Below are 18012 nucleotides of genomic sequence, written 5' to 3'. Positions count from 1 at the left end.
CGGGTTTAGGTGCTTTGCGCGCCTAAGCCCAACTGCTCTGGGCGCGATAGGGGCGATAATGGGGGCCATTTGAATATCGCCCTTTAGACGGGAGATAGGGGGTGCGTTAATATTTTAATTCTTCACTACGTGTTTCTTACTCAAGTTTTATGGTGATTTTCTTTAAACCAGGCTGTTGTTGCTGTTGGTTAATGTACAGTAGGGTGTGCTTGATATTGCTTTCATATCATAGAAAGAAACTCATGTGGCTAATCTGTGTATTACAGAGAGATGAAGTTTTCTCCAATTAAAGGTAATTTTTGTGTCATAAAGTTATAGATGTGTCCATTTATTCACACCACTGAGGTTGTGGGTTTGATTTCCACCCTGGGCCTAATTGTGTGGAGTTTGTATATTCTCCCCGTACTTGTGTGGGTTCCCTCCAGATGCTCCACTTTCCTCCCACAGGTCAACTGGCTCCCAACATAAATTAACTCTATTGTGTAAGCGTGTGCGTGTACATGTGGTAGGAAACGGGCCTAATTCAGTAAAGGTTGCATTTGCAAAGCTGCTCGGAGCAGCTTTGCAAATGCAAGCCTTAGCAATGCAATGCAGGAGGAGGTGCATAGCACCTCCTGCCTCCATACCACCTCCTCCCTGCACAGCACTTCCTTCCTGCATTTGCGATCTCTAAACTGCGATGCAATCGCAGTTCTGTGACTGCAGACTGAGTAAGCCTCAGCTTACTCAGACTAGCAGTCGCTGTGCGGCTTGCGAGGCCAAGGAAACTGAGTCTGGGACGCAGTCCTTGGCCTCGCCACTTTCCATGAATGCCGGGTGTCCACTCCCCTCCCTCCAAATGCCTCTGTTTGCTCTTAGCAATAACAGTAAGGTGAGTGTGACATATCTTAATAATGCAATGTAGAACCATTGTTATTGTTGAAGGTCAGTGATAGGTAGCAATAGCCCCACTTTAACTAACGCTGCTGCTTGTCACATTTTCTTCACCATATGGTATTGGCCTCCTCCCTGCCAGGCCTAAAGCACCATAGTATGGAGGGCACAGCCCTGTGCCCCCAGCCGTGGGCTGAACATCTGTTCTGGGCTGTGCTGGACTCATCTTCTAGCTGGGGGGGCAGCCTGGGATTCCCCCAGACACTCCTCCCACTCTCCCATCTCCTCCTTCTCTGCATTGAGCAGGAAACTACACCACAGTGCGATGAGTGTGTGCTGTGTATGATGGCGGGGAGCACAGGATATGGATTGATAGCTACCCCCCCACAAACACTCTTGTAGCTTAAATAGTCATAAACTGCTCACCTGTACGGTGCCTGGGCGTAGACAAAAGTGAATTACCAGAGAGAGGCCAATGTTAATGTATTTACAGTACTTAATTTGTGTTTCCAGAGTGGGCTTATTTAATAACCAGTATTAGCATTCCGGCAGACTTTGAAAGAATAGTTTTCAAGGAGCATCATTTTCTTATTTCCCTTATGTCTCACACTGGCTGCGCAGCCTGCAGGGGTAGAGGGGGCAGGCATGGAAACATGCAAGGAGCGGCTGCAATACTGCAGACCTGCTCTCTCTGACATTTACTGAGCACTGCAGCTGTAAAGTAAGGCGGGTAATGGAAGAGAGGATGGGCCAGAATGTGAGGGATGGAGCAGAGTGATAGTGGAGAGGAGGGGATCAGAGTGGGGGGGAAGGTGCTTGTGATGGAGGAGAGATGGGGCCAGAGTGTGAGGGATGGAGCAGAGTGATGGAGGAGAGGAGGCGCTGGAGTGTGAGGGATGGAGCAGAGTGATGGAGGAGAGGAGGCGCTGGAGTGTGAGGGATGGAGCAGAGTGATGGAGGACAGGAGGGGCCAGAGTGTGAGGGATGGAGAAGAGTGATGGAGGAGAGGAGGCGCCGGAGTGTGAGGGATGGAGCAGAGTGATGAAGGAGAGGAGGCGCCGGAGTGTGAGGGATGGAGGAGAGGAGGCGCCGGAGTGTGAGGGATGGAGGAGAGGAGGCGCCGGAGTGTGAGGGATGGAGCAGAGTGATGGAGGAGAGGAGGCGCCGGAGTGTGAGGGATGGAGCAGAGTGATGGAGGAGAGGAGGCGCCAGAGTGTGAGGGATGGAGCAGAGTGATGGAGGAGAGGAGGGGCCAGAGTGTGAGGGATGGAGCAGAGTGATGGAGGAGAGGAGGCGCCGGAGTGTGAGGGATGGAGCAGAGTGATGGAGGAGAAGAGGCGCCGGAGTGTGAGGGATGGAGCAGAGTGATGGAGGAGAGGAGGGGCCAAAGTGTGAGGGATGGAGCAGAGTGATGGAGGAGAGGAGGCGCCGCAGTGTGAGGGATGGAGCAGAGTGATGGAGGAGAGGAGGGGCCAGAGTGTGAGGGATGGAGCAGAGTGATGGAGGAGAGGAGGCGCCGGAGTGTGAGGGATGGAGCAGAGTGATGAAGGAGAGGAGGCGCCGGAGTTTGAGGGATGGAGGAGAGGAGGCGCCGGAGTGTGAGGGATGGAGCAGAGTGATGGAGGAGAGGAGGCGCCGGAGTGTGAGGGATGGAGGAGAGGAGGCGCCGGAGTGTGAGGGATGGAGCAGAGTGATGGAGGAGAGGAGGCGCCGGAGTGTGAGGGATGGAGGAGAGGAGGCGCCGGAGTGTGAGGGATGGAGCAGAGTGATGGAGGAGAGGAGGCGCCAGAGTGTGAGGGATGGAGCAGAGTGATGGAGGAGAGGAGGGGCCAGAGTGTGAGGGATGGAGCATAGTGATGGAGGAGAGGAGGCGCCGGAGTGTGAGGGATGGAGCAGAGTGATGGAGGAGAAGAGGCGCCGGAGTGTGAGGGATGGAGCAGAGTGATGGAGGAGAGGAGGGGCCAGAGTGTGAGGGATGGAGCAGAGTGATGAAGGAGAGGAGGGGCTGGAGCATGAGGGATGGAGGAGAGGGGGGCAGAATATGAGGGATGGAGCAGAGTGATGAAAGAGAGGACAGGCCGGAGTGTGAGGGATGGAGCAGAGTGGGGTGGTATGTGGGTAACAAGTCTCCTCTCCAATATTTATTCATTAAGTGGTGTCTGTCTCAGTAACTGGTATCTGTATTAGTAAGTGGTGTCTGTTGTGTGTGTCAGTAAGGGGTATCTCTGACAGTAAGGGGTATCTGTGTCAATAAGTGTGACTGTCAGTATGATTGTCAGTAAGTGGAATCTGTGTCAAGTAATGGGTGTCTGTGTTAGTAAGCGGTATCTGTAAGGGTTGTCTGTGTCAATAAATGTGTCTGTCAGTAAGTGGTATCTGTCATTAAGGGCTGTTTGTGTCAGTAAATGTGGTTGTGTCAGTAAGTGTGTTTGTGTCAGTAAGGAGTGTCAGTAAGTGTGTATGTGCTAGTAAGTGTGTCTGTATCAGTGCTTTTGTGTCAGTAAGTGGAATTTTTTTTAGTAAGGAGTGTCTGAGTCAGTAAGGGGTATCTGTCAGTAAGGTGTGTTTGTGTCAGTAAGTTGTATCTGTGTCAGTAAGGGGTGTCTGTCATTAAGTATGTATGTGCCAATAAGTGATGTCTGTGTCTGTAATGGGTATCTGTCAGTAAGTGGTGTCTGTGTCAATAAATGTGTTTATCAGTAAGGTGTGTCTGTATGTGTCAGTGGTGTGTGTCAGTAAGTGGAATCTGTGTCAGTAGGGGGGGTATGTATCGTAAGTGGTGCCTGTGTCAGTAAGTGTGTCCCAGGAGCCTTCAGTGCCCTGTCTGCTCTATATTGCCCCCATATTTTCTAATCTCTCCACATCTGCTCTGTTTTGCCTCATCATTGCTCATCATCTCTGTATTATATGGTGGTCAATGCGATGCTCCCTGCATGATATGGCTGTTACTGATGCTCTATATTATATGGTGGTCACAAACTTTTTCTTGTTATAGTTAACTATTAATTGGTTGAAGGTAGGCCCTAGCTATGATCTTCATGGAGATAGCCACACTCATAGCACAGGCCACACCCCCTATTTAGACCATACCACACATATCACATGTAGTCATACCACCGCAGCGCTTCTCACACCTCTTTCCGGGGCACACAATAGGCCCTTTATAAATTTCAGCTCCAGGCCCATGTGAACCTTAATCTGGCACTGGTTCGGGCGCGTTCTGGTTAACCGAGCAAGGCGGGAAGATCCGAGGCTGCCTCGGAACCGTGTAAAATAGGTGAAGTTCGGGGGGGTTCGGATCCTGAGGAACCGAACCCGCTCATCTCTAGTAAAAATGCATACCTCCCAACCATACCGGTTTCAGCATGACAGTCCCATTTTTCAGGCGCTGTCCTGCTGTTCCAGCCACAGGCCGCAGTGTCCCACAGGCGGGTGGTAGACCGGGAGACACTTTGTCACACCACTGCTCTAGCTGTAGCCAGTGCAGAGCAGCGGTGAATTATTTTAGCTAAGACAACTCATACCTTTGACTGGTTCCAGGCAAGAACATTACCTTAAATCTTCATTATACTATTTTAAATGGCCCCAATCAGCAGGATCCATATGAGGTATGTAATATAAACAGAGCCAGATTAAGGTCCACATGGGCCTGGAGCTGAAATGTAGGAAGGGCCTATTGTGTACTACCGTAGGGGGTGTGACCAGCACTGTGGGGGGTATACACAGGGGGTGTGGTTAGTACTGCACGATGGAGGACATAGCTACCGCCTACCGTCAACCACCTCCCAAAAATAATAATAATAATAATAATATATATATATATATATATATATATATATATATAGCAATGAACCAGTCAGCGGCACTCACTCAGGACTTGTGAGTAATAAACAATAGAGAGAAACGCTACTGTTAACGTTTCAGGTTAAATAACAATGTTATTCTGACGAAAGTTATTTAAACTGAAACGTTAACAGCAGCGTGTGTCTCTACTGCTTATTACTCACAAGTCCCGAGTGAGTGCCGCCGACTGGTTCATTGCTACTTATACCGTGAGGCATCACATCAAGAGGTATTGAGTGCTGGGATACAAAATTAAATAAATAAATATATATATATATATATATATACATATGCATACGTACATAACGAACACACTCACACGTCTGTCTATCTATCTATCTATCTATCTATCTATCTATCTATCTATCTATCTATCTATCTATCTATCTATCTATCTATCTTTTTTTCTATCTTCATGGTTTCAGTGTCCCATCATAATGTAAAACAGTTGGAGACAAATAATGAGACACTAGTGTAATCCAGTGTTTCCCAAACTTTCTTGGGTCATGGCACCCTTAGGGTCTCAAACTTTTTTGTGGCACCCCTAGGTGCCAGCAGTACTACACTCTGAAAAGCTATGCATTTCGGGGTTTGATATATAATGGTCAGACCGCAGTCCTCATCTCCTGCAGCTAATTTGCCTTCTGCAGGAGAATTTTGTGAAAGTTTCTGCTTTAGGGTATTAGCACATAGCAACAATTCATAACATATGCGGTAATTCCAACTCTCTCTGCAAATGTTATATCTGCCTCCCCTGCAGTGCACATGGTTTTGCCCAACTGCTAAAAAAAATTCTGCTGCGATCAACTTTGAATTACCCCCATAATGCATACTTGTACTTACCTGCAATCCTCCGGTTTCTCCGTATCACTTCTGACCGCTTGCCAGTAGGACTTCATTGCCTTCAGCAAAAGATAAAGAGGAAGGTACAGATGGAGCCGCACTAATTGTGGTTCTGTCTTCGACCCAGTGTGCCCGGCGAGACGCGCTTCCGGGAATGAATGAGACGCACATGCGACGTAGACACGTATGCGCCCCAGTCAAAGTAAATGGGAACATCTCTATACGCTCACTGGTGAGGACAGGCGCACGCACACTTAGGCACGCCGCGCGCCCCCTGTCTGCGATGCAGCCACGCTTTAATGGGGATAATTCAGACGTGATTGCTAGGCTGCGTTTACGTACAGCGGGCGACCAGGTCTAAACTGCACATGCGTATGCACCGCAATGCGCAGTCGCTTCGCACTGGTACAAAGCAGATCGCCGCTCAGCGATGGGTTTGTGCGAAGGATCCGTTCGCATGGGCGTTCGAAAGGAGATTGACAGGAAGAAGGCGTTTGTGGGTGTCAACTGACCGTTTTCTGGGAGTTTTTGGAAAAATACAGGCGTGTCCATGCGTTTGCAGGGAGGGTTCCTGGCGTTAATTCCGGTCCCGGACAGGCTGAAGTGTTCGCAGAGGCTGAGTAAATCCTGGGCTACTCAGAGACTGCACAGAATCTGTTTGTACAGCTCTGCTACACATGCGATCGCACATTTGCAAAGCGAAAATACACTCTCCTATGGGCGGCGACTATGCGAACGCAGGACTGCAAAAAAACACCTAGCGAGCGATCAGGTCTGAATTAGCCCCAATGAGCGTGGCTCCATCTGTAAGTGGTATACAAGGCAGAAGCGGAAGAAAAGGCGTGGCAGGAATAATGTATGGCAGGAGAAATAGTGGTTTGTGAAGGGCACAGGGGAAAGGTGAGTAGTGAGAAAAAATGGTAAAAGGTGAGGGGTCAGATATAAAAGGAGTAATGGGCAGAAAAAGAAGGATGATGAGAGACACACATGGGCCTGGGTGACATGGATACATATATCGGGACTGGATGGGTCTGGTGATATACATACTAATGGGGGGGACAGGACACATAAACACTGGGGTTAGAGGAGGGGGACATGGTGACACACATACACGGGCATGGGAGGGACATGGTGGCACAGGGGCCTGGGGGGTAGGACATTGTCACACACACTGGTTCTGGGGGAGGGGGGGGGACACACAGAGGGAATAGGGATATCCTTACACTGGGTTACTAGGGTTGTGGGGGACATGATGGCATACACACATGGAGATAACACATACTTTAGCCGTATTAGGAAAGGAAGACAGCTGTACAGTGACAGACCCTCCAACATGACCCGCCCCACTAGGTACAAAATGCTCTGTTTCTGGACTTCCCTCTTAATTTATGATTTCCATCACCTGTGTTGAACTAGTTAAATAATAAGAAAGCTGTTTCTTCACAGGTGATGGCAATAATAAATTAAGAGGGAAGTACAGAAACAGAGCATTTTGTACCTAGTGGGGCGGGTCATGTTGGAGGGTATGCAGTGATATAGGAAGCTGGGGCAAAGCAGCACTGCAGAGCCTGTAACAGGCACTGTAGAAGGAGATCATGACAGGGAGGGCAGCATGTGTAGGGAGGAGCTGCACCCTCTATGGAAATGAAGGCTAAGAAGATGCAGCTCGAACACTCAAGCTGTTGTATGCAGCCATGACCAGCTTGGTGATTGGTGGAGGCGTGCTCTGGCAGTGCTGGATTGCCCTGCCCCCTCCCCCCCACCATTTTACCCAGCAGTGGAACAACTAAAAAAAAATGTAGGAGGAGGAGGGGCGACAATGGAGCGCGCTCGTAGGGCTGTAGTGCGATCCTGGTGCCGAGCCCGGCATTACACATCGTGGATTTATTATAAAATGTATGCTGTGTCATTGTTTCTTTTATCCTGATGACAATATGTTTAAATGTTGAAACGTTGAAAGCATATCTGCTGCCGTGAATTCTTGTTATTTGTTCCTGGAGTGCCGCACCTACTGTACACTGTCTCCCGTGGCCAGACACAGACGGACGGTCTCCCCATTCTTTCTGCAGCCAGACACAGACGGATGGTCTCCCCAGTGTTACTTAAGGTAAGCCTCTTCTCACACATGTTTTAGCTTCTGACCAGGGCCTGTTCTTGCCCTTTTGGCGCCCCAGGTGGGAAATATGGGCATGGCTTCATACAGGGGGCGTGGTCAGTTACGACCCCTGTACAGTAGAGTAGCGCCGCTGTAAAAGAATAAAAAATGAATACTTACTATCCCCGCTCCCGACCGCTGCAGACCTCCGCCGGCGCCGCTCCTCTCCTCAGATCTGGCATAGACAGACACTAGAGGTCAATTATGACCCCTAGCGTCTGTGTCAGTCCCACAATGCTGTGCGGTGCGCGATGACATCATCGCGCACCGTACAGCAAAGGTCCTCTCCACGAAGGGAAACTAGATGCGTAGCGTCTAGTTCCCTTCACAGCGGGGGACCAGCGGGGCGGCGGGGGACACAGCGGGGGGCACAGCAGTAGCGGATCTTGCCATGGTGCGGCGCCCTCCAGACGGCGGCGCCCCGGGCAAAAATCCTGCTTGCCCGTGGCAAGATCTGCTACTGCTTCTGGCTCAGAGCACCTTGATAAAAAGACCAGCCGAAGTCTTGAAAAGTTTGAACTATGGGCCTAATTCAGACCTGATCATAGTCCTGCAAAATTTTGCAGGGCTACGATCAGGCACACTGAGATGCGGGGGGGACTCCCAGCACAGGTCTAGTCCGCCCCGCTCCCCCCCCCCCACAGAAGTACGAAAGCATTGCACAGCGGCGATGCTTTTGCACTTCAGGAGTGGCTCCTGGCCCTGCGCAGCTTTTGCGTGCTGGCCGGGAGCTACTCGTCACTGCCCACCCCTGCACGGTCCGGCCACGACTGCATTGGCCGGACCGTGCCCACAAAACAGCGGCCAAATGCCGCCGTGCTGCCCCCTCCCACCCAGTGACCGCTTCTGCCTGTCAATCAGGCAGAGGTGATCGCTAGGCAATGACCATGTGCCGACGCTGTGATGAACAGCAGCATGCGATCAGGTCAGAATGACCCCCAATGTGCTGTAATACTTGTTTTACCGATGCACTAATATAAGTGTTTGAACTTTAAGTCCAGTGAGTGCCGCCTGTGTTCTTTATTTCAACACAAGAGAACGCCATCGTTTATATATAATATATACTATACTTTCTTATGCTGCTTGTATACCTGGCTTGTACAGAAGGCACTGATCAACAGCAGCAGCAGTCTGCAGAAGGACACAGCCAGCAGCCTTGATCAACAGGCAGCAGCACAGAGTATCAGTCAGCTACAGCCACCTAGCCGACCGGCCAGTGCAATCTTCACAGAGCTCATCTTGTGTTTGGCTGCTTCTGGGTGAGGTGGTGGGGGTGTCACCTAGGTGACATAAGGTGCGGAGGAGGCACCAACGCATAAGACATGCGGGCGTGATGTGGCGCAGTGAGGGCTAGTAAAGCCTTCCACTGCAGCAGCGTGAAATGTCTGGTGTGCGCACAGATTTTCAACTGCAGCCGGGGGAAGGGGTTAGGGTTGGACATCGGAACACGATGGTTTGAAACCATCGATGTTTTGCTTCAGATGTTAGTGTCTTCACCATTCGATGGCGGCTTTCCGATGATAGCCGCCATCAAATGGTGTGGATGCGATGACCAACTGATGTTAAAATATAGCTGAATTCGGCTGTTGAACATTGGGAACGGCAACAAATTACTTTTGCACATGCGCAAACAGGATTTTGTTTGCGCATGCGCAAGTCACTGGTGTTTCTATAATAGGTGCAGTGTGTGCGGTGCACATGGGACCCAGAGTCCAGAGGTGGCCCCCACCGCACACGCTGCACCCATTTTTAAAATACTCACCCCTCCGGAGTCCAGCACCAACAGCAGCAGCGCTGTTAAAACACCCTGAAAATGGCTCAGCGGACATTTTCACAGAGTTCTGCACATGCGCAATAGAGAAATCTCAGTGAAAATAGCCGCTGCGCCATTTTCCTGGAGATCTGCTCAGACTCTCAGATCTGCCGGCAGAGAGGAGGGGGCCCGGACGGAGGAGGCTGAACATGGACAGGCCCCCTCTGTTAAAACGCCCCTGGCACAAATCATATGAATGTTTTTTTCATCTAATACTTTTGATGTTATGGGTAGTTACCATTTCATCGAAAGTTTCGATGGTGGAAGGAAGCCCAGTCATCATTTGATGCTGGGCTTTCGATGTCCATCCCTAGAAGGAGTGTTGTAGTCATACTTGCCTACTTTTGAAAACTAGTTTCAGGGAGATTCCAGGTGGCAGCATAACACGCAGCGCTTTCTGTTGGGGGGGGCTTGGTGTCATGCTCCGCCCAAAGGGTGTGTCTAGGTCCACCTATAAGGGGATTTATTGCCACTCAGGGGTGTGCCCTGATGAAAACTTTAGTACTAAAACCAGCCAAAAACAAAAAGAGTAATAATATAGGTACACTAGAGTAATAATAGGTGCACTACATATTACGGTAGTGTGTACTGTACACTGGTGAGAAGAGACGGACGAACAGAAAACCTAAAGTACATACTCTGGTGTGCGATTGTGTGATATATATATATATATATATATATATAGCACCATAATGCATTACATTATATACACAGCCAGAGCAGTAAGTAGACATTTTGGTGCCCTGTGCCAGAAATAGAAATGGTGCCCCCCACCATAAAATAGGGCCTGCGCACCGAAGGCGCGCCCCCCAAAAAATAAGGGCATGGTTTCATGGGAAAGTGGTATGACCACATAATTCACATTACATACCCTATACAGTAGTGTACATTTGTCACATTACATCACACAGCAGTACCCCTTATACACATTACGTGTGACAGCCCCTTATATACACCATACGCCAGGTAGCCTCTTACGCACATCATGCCAGGTAGCCTCTTACACACATTACCCCAGGTAGAGTCCCTTATACACACTACGCCAGGTGGAGCCCCTATTCCTGAGAGAGAGAGAGAGACTGTGTGTGTGTGTGTGTGTGTGTCACACCATGATAGACAGCAGCGCTTCAGCAAGACCGACAGCTCCATGTCTCACCCGCCTCTGCGAGCAGCTCTGGGACCCGCTGCTCCATGTCCCCTCATATTACCACAGTAACACATTACATTACATTTTACACAGCCCCCTCGCCCCCCATATTACACACACATTACATTACACACACCCATATTACATGCAGTAGCACATTACACTACACCCTCCCATATTACACACAGTAGCACATTACATTACACCCCCCCATATTACACGCAGTAGCACATTACACTACACCCCCCCATATTACACACAGTAGCACATTACATTACACCCCCCATATTACACACAGTAGCACATTACATTACACCCCCCCATATTACACGCAGTAGCACATTACATTACATAGATTGTAAGCTTGCAAGCAGGGCCTTCCTACCTCTATGACTGTTATCACCCAGTTTGTTATTGTTATTTCAAATTGTAAAGCGCAACGGAATTTGCTGCGCTATATAAGAAACTGTTAATAAATAAATAAATAATACACTCCCCCATATTACACACAGTAGCACATTACATTACACCCCCCCATATTACACGCAGTAGCACATTACATTACACTCCCCCATATTACACGCAGTAGCACATTACATTACACCCCCCCATATTACACGCAGTAGCACATTACATTACACCCCCCCATATTACACGCAGTAGCACATTACATGACACCCCCCCATATTACATGCAGTAGCACATTACTTGGCACCCCCCCATATTACACGCAGTAGCACATTACATTACATTACACTCCCCCATATTACACGCAGTAGCACATTACATTACACCCCCCCATATTACACGCAGTAGCACATTACATTACATTACACCCCCCATATTACACGCAGTAGCTCATTACATTACACCCCCCCATATTACACGCAGTAGCACATTACATTACATTACACCCCTCCATATTACACACAGTGGCACATTACACTACACCCCCCCATATTACACACAGCAGCACATTACACTATACCCACCCATATTACACACAGCAGCATTTCACTACACCCCCCATCATATTACACTCAGTGGCACATTACATTACACACCCCCATATTACAGCAGTAGCACATTACATCACCCCCCCCCCATGTTACACACAGCAGCACATTACATTACTACCCCCCCCAATAACCCCCAGCAGACACACCTGGTTTGTTGCTCCCTGAGTCCCTCCTGTGAAGAGCAGGGAGTGTGTGATGGGGGGGGGGGGGGGGGTAGCACAGGGCAGACACAAACAACCAGGAGCAGGAAGGCTGGGCTGTGTCATGCTGCCTACTGTACTGGTAGCGTCTGTACTGTTAGTGTGGTGGGCGGGGCCAGCCACCGAGATGCAGAGGTCATGTGCTCCCGTGTAAACTACGGGTGGCTGCTGTGCACAGTCTTCACATCCTGCTGCAGCACAGAGCTCTCACAGGACACAGTCTGCCTCTCCCCTGCTGGCCCCGCCCCCCGCATTTCTGGACTTAAGCATGCGCAGTCCGAATTTACGGGACGGAGACTTGAAAATCGGGAGGGCTGACAAGGTATGCGGGGCAGCGGGAGGCTCCCGCTGAATGCAGGAGGGTAGGCAAGCCTGGTTGTAGTGAGCAGCGGCCGCTGGGATTTCAACATTTTCCTGTCTACACCAGCAGAGCTGCAGCTCCACCCGCCCCATTGTTAATCCGGCTCTAAGCGGAGGATCTATTCCCTCTCATCTAACTGTTCAGGTTATCCTCACTGGAAGTAAGGAGAGGTTTATAACGGCACTCATCAATTCTTCAGGTTAGTGGGTTACATGACCAGTCTCTGGGACATCCCCCTTATAAGAGGAACTTTAAGTAACACATTATACCTATGAGTTGTATTCTAATTTATATATATATATATCCCAATAAGATACAGTTTCAGTTTACATGTGGGGTGACATCATTCAATGAAAGACACTACTTGTCAACTTCTGTCTTGTAGGGAATCTCTATGTGACATTTGTCTATTGATCCCTATTATGTACATTGCTTTGTTGTTGTTTTTTTCATTAAATAAAATGACTGTTGTTGATATTAGCTACAACATTGGTGGTAATTCCAAGTTGATCGCAGCAGGATTTTTTTTAGCAGTTGGGCAAAACCATGGCCCTCATTCCGAGTTGATCGCTAAGATTCATCGCATCGCAAATGTACGAAAACTAAGTGTCTGCGCATGCGCAAAAGCGTAAATACGCATGCGCGAGTACATACGTACGACATTAGTGCAAAACTGCCAAATTTAAACCAACACGTAACTGGCAAACGAAAACGAGGAGTGGCGGAGGCGTGGCGGAGGCGAGACTTCGCAATGCTCCGACATGGGCGTGAAAGTGGGCGTACAGTGTGGGAGTATGCAACTCGCAATGGGCGTGTTTTTCGCAATTATACCTTGTCGCTGTTAAATCTAACATAGGAAACCGTAGCAACCTTCACGCAGCAGCCGAGTAGGTCTGCAGTTACTCTACATTTGCGAAGTACTGTTACCAAGTGTGTATGCAGTAATTAGCTGTTAATTGGAGAGCACATTCATCTGATGGCCAATTACTAGCTAATTACTGCGCAGATGAAAGTTAGCAAATAGCAATTGTCTGAACCCACATTACATGTTTATTCTACTCACATATAAATCACACACACTGCCAAATAAGGTTGTTTGTAGTGTTATTGTTGGTGTGTAAACATTTTTAATTTTTTTAAAATGTTTGTAAGAATAACAAATACAAACAAGTGAAATAAAAATTTAAATGTAAAGCTGCAACATTTTTGCTAAAGAAACCGACAACCAAATAATGCAGCATACCCTTTCATTTTGTCAGAAATGTAACATTAATTTTGGTTTATAATATTTGACAATGTTTTAAATGATGTCCTGTTGATCAATACATAAATCTAAAAAGTGTTGTGTCAGTTTACTTAATATGGACATTAAAGTGTGGTGCAAAGCATACCTGTATTTGTTGGATGATGCAATTTTGTTGGAGAAATTGCAGATTGGTCCACAAGTGTCTATATGCTGACCTAATTTTTCGGGAACTAACATTTACCTAATGCATTACCTTGAATAAATAGCACAATTTTTAATTATTTTTTTTTTATTAATGTAGTAAGATTTCACAACATGAAAACAACATGGCTACACGTGAGTCTCACAGGCAGAGATGGACCAAGCAGCAAGCATATGGCACTGACACAAATGATAGAGCAGAACTTAGTACTCTGCAAAAATCAGCTTCTGACTAAATTATAATTTGTAATCATAAATAATACATATTACACACCCTGCCACACAAACATTTTGACACAACTGAGAAAGAATTAGGATCCACCACACAAACACAACAATACATAGCACACTAGTAAGAGGAAGATGGCTCAGGTGTTTATACCCAAAAACTCACAGGCTACAATACCTCCAAACATAAATAATACATTTCACTAAGAGGGAGTTATCCATTCTGGCCACACAAGCCAACTCCAAAATAACATAGAGGCAACATCAAAAACATGGGTGCTGGCCATCTGGAGAGACATCACTTTCTTTTTTTTCTCCCCGCCTGAGGCTGTTCTTCTTGGCTTGGTCTGCGGAGCGACCTTCGTTGGGCCTGCCCAGTGGCCTGTTCTTCCTGGGCAGGGGCAGGGGAGGGAGCCGATGTGGGTGGCTCTCTGCCACTGTGGGCAAGGGAGACAGCGATGGCCTGGAGCCCTTGCAAGATGTTATTTGCAAGGCTTTGGAATGAGGAGGCAAGTTGTTCTTGGCCCTGCCTGATCTCTGCCAGACCTTGGCAGAGTTGAGCAACACCTTGCTCAACACTGGTTCGGTGCTCAGTGAGCCGGACAGCTATCTGGCTTACCTCCCGGAGGATCCCGTCTTGAAACGCATTTAGGCTCTCACCATACCTAGCGATTTCAAGCAGGATCTCCGGGATAGCAGAGGGTTGGGTGGGGGGGCCAGTAGGAACCTGCAGAGGTGGGATTTGTGTCCCCACACTGCCAGACCCACTAGGTCCCTCCACCTCAGCCTCAGCCACATAACCCTCCTGTGACTCAAACTGATCATCCCCCTGTGCTGTGTTTAGTGGCAAGCAAATAGAAGAATGTGTGGGAAAAGAGTACAATAAAAAATTAGATTTAAGTTTATAAATACTGTTTAAATTGCAGACAAATACATGTGTAAACTTACCTGGCAAGTCATGTCCCGTCAGGATCTCAGGCAGGTCCGTGTCCATATTAGACACCCCTTGGCCCTCCTCATAACTGACACAGGCCATCGCCATCTCCTCCAAGTCTGTAAACTCCACAGCGACAGATGGTCCTCCCCCTGTAGCCCTTGAGGCATTCCACTCCGCAGACCTCTTTGCCTTCAGGCGGGATTTGAAGTCGGCCCACCTACATATGTATTGTGAAAGAGGGGCAAAGTAGAGTATTATTATTTGTGTATGTAAATATCTAGGACACATGTTCTGCTTCTGTTTGCTATACATAACATCACATGTCACTACATTTTTAAGACAACTTAGCACCGAAAAAGGACTGGCAAGATGCACTTACCGTCGTCTAACTTCCTGCGAGGTTCTGACGACAGAGCCAACTTCATTCACAGAATGTGTGATGTCCCTCCAGATGCGATCTTTTGTAGCAGCACCCATGTTTTTGGGGCCTCTATGTACTTTGGACATGGCTTGCGTGACCAAGACACGCAACTCCCTCTTAGTGAATGCTGGCTGTCTTTTCTTACGTCTGGAGGTAGCCTGTGAGGTTTCTTCCTGCTGCTCCTCACCATCTTCCTCCTCACTAGCAGCTTCTGTCTGTTGTGTTTGTGTGGCTAATGCTGATTCCTCCTCAGTTTGTCCAGTATGTGTGTGTGGCAGGGTATCCCCACTCAATTGTTGGGGCTCAGAAGCAGACATTTGCAGAGTACTAGGTCCTGCCTCTTCACAATCCGCAGAGGCGTATTCCAACATCCGTTTCTGGCACTCTAGGCGTTTTTTCGCCAATGCCATCTGCTGCTCTGCAATGCGGGCCATCTCTGCTGCTATTTCCTCACGAGAAGCCATGTTTGCGATGACGTGTGTACGCCGAGGTGTGTGCTTATTTATACCTACGGGCGGGGCGTTCATTCACGCAGGTGTACAGTGTTAATCTTGGTAATGATTGCACTGCTTATTTAAGGGCCTACTTTGCACGCTGTGAGTGTTGGTAGTTTGGAGTTTGTATTTGTCAGTTTGGAGTTTGTTGTGCTGTGCGTTAAGGTGCTATTGTGCTTTTCAGAGTGAGTAATTGTCAAGCATACATTTGTCCGTTTGTTCGCGTTTAGAATATAGACGGTATAGCATTATTTTTGCGAAAATCCGTTTGTGAGTATTCGTGCATTCGTCTTGTTCCTAATGTTTTTTACAAATTATATTTTTGAAGATTATTTGTAATTATTTTTTACACATATATATTTGGTTTCTCCATTTTTTAAACTAAACCTGTGCTTCAGTGTTGCTGTTGTGTGGACTAATGTTACTATGTTGATCTTACTGTAATTGTTGTTCTCTTGTAGGTGTATTTTTCTGGGTGAAGTAACCCCTTTTTGTTGTTTTCAAGGAGTGTGATTTAGAACTCAAATTTGACTGTTGTTTTCTTTGGAGCAGGTAAGTGCCCTTGGCCTGTGTTGGTGCCTGTTTGTGTTAATGGTCTCTATGTTGTTTTTAATGTCATTTTTGTTCTCTTGTAGGTGTATTTTTCTGGGTGAAGTAACCCCTTTTTGTTGTTTTCAAGGAGTGTGATTTAGAACTCAAATTTGACTGTTGTTTTCTTTGGAGCAGGTAAGTGCCCTTGGCCTGTGTTGGTGCCTGTTTGTGTTAATGGTCTCTATGTTGTTTTTAATGTCATTTTTGTTCTCTTGTAGGTGTATTTTTCTGGGTGAAGTAACCCCTTTTTGTTGTTTTCAAGGAGTGTGATTTAGAACTCAAATTTGACTGTTGTTTTCTTTGGTGCAGGTAAGTGCCCTTGGCCTGTGTTGGTGCCTGTTTGTGTTTGTTCAAAGTGTTTTGCTTATGTTTGTCTGCCATCTTGATAAGAAATGTTAAATTTATTTCAAGGATTGTTGTGCAAAGTAGTGCTGTTCTTGCCTGTACTAGCTACTAAAGGGATAACTTTGGTTGTTGTGTTGTAATGTTTTTTTTGCCTATTTTGCTTAATTTTTTTGAAGGTGTTTGTGATGTGTTTGATGCTCTGAGTATATTGTTTTTTTATATTTATATTAAAATGTTTTTAAAATATGTAGCTTTCTAACTTTTAAATTTTTTATACCCTTTTTGGTAACATTTTCATTTTGATCCGGAATTGAACACAGAAAATATGTCTTATGCTCCTGCAGTAAGTTGACACACCCTTTTTTTAAAAATGTTTTGTTGTATATTTTTTGATGTTTGCTTTTGTCTTATTCAACATATCTGTTATATTTTTTTAAAGTGTGTGATGTCAGTGTTTATCGCAGCAGAAGCCCTACCTCCCCAACCCACGGCAGCACTCCCACCCCAACCGCCAGCCCCACAACCACAACCGGCTCCTCATCAACCAAGGCAACGGAGGCGTGCTAGGCCACCAATTTTCCAACCCCGTGTCCTACTTTTTGGGTTGCCAGATGATGTTGTTGTGCGTAGATACAGGCTGCCACCACATCTAATCCTAGACACTCTCTCCATAATAGAGAGTGATCTGGAGTCTTCAATTCGGTATCCTACAGCAATACCACCATTGACACAATTCCTTGCTGTGTTACATTTTTTGGCTACAGGCTCTTATCAGCATGTGGTTGGAGACCTGGCTGGCATGTCGCAGGGCCAGTTCAGTAAGGTCCTGCGGCGTGTCTGCCAGGCTTTCCTAAAGCGTGTGAAGCAATTTATTGCTATGCCTTTGGATGTTGGTGCCCTAGATGTGGTGAAGCGGCAATTTGAGGAAGGTGGTAGTCGCTTCCCACATGTTATTGGGGTTGTGGATGGCACACATGTAGCTATTCAGCCACCAAGACATAATGAAGAAATTTTTAGAAACAGGAAACTGTTTCATTCTCTGAATGTAATGGTTGTTTGTGGGCCATCCCTCCAGATCCTTTCCCTGAATGCAAAGTTTCCCGGAAACTCCCATGATGCGTATGTCATTAGACAATCAGGGATATGGCACAGATTAAGATCAAGTCAACGAGCAGACATGTGGTTATTGGGTGAGTTGGCCCACTATTTTTGGCCTGAAATTACTAATTTATAAAAAATATACTCTTTCTAATTTGTTATTCTCATCAAACAGGAGACCGTGGATATCCTTGCAC

The sequence above is a fragment of the Pseudophryne corroboree genome, chromosome 5, assembly GCF_028390025.1.
Source record: "Pseudophryne corroboree isolate aPseCor3 chromosome 5, aPseCor3.hap2, whole genome shotgun sequence".
In the NCBI taxonomy this organism is placed as follows: Eukaryota; Metazoa; Chordata; class Amphibia; order Anura; family Myobatrachidae; genus Pseudophryne; species Pseudophryne corroboree.
The sequence above is the reverse complement of the archived record's forward strand: the minus strand, read 5'-3'. Positions refer to the sequence as shown.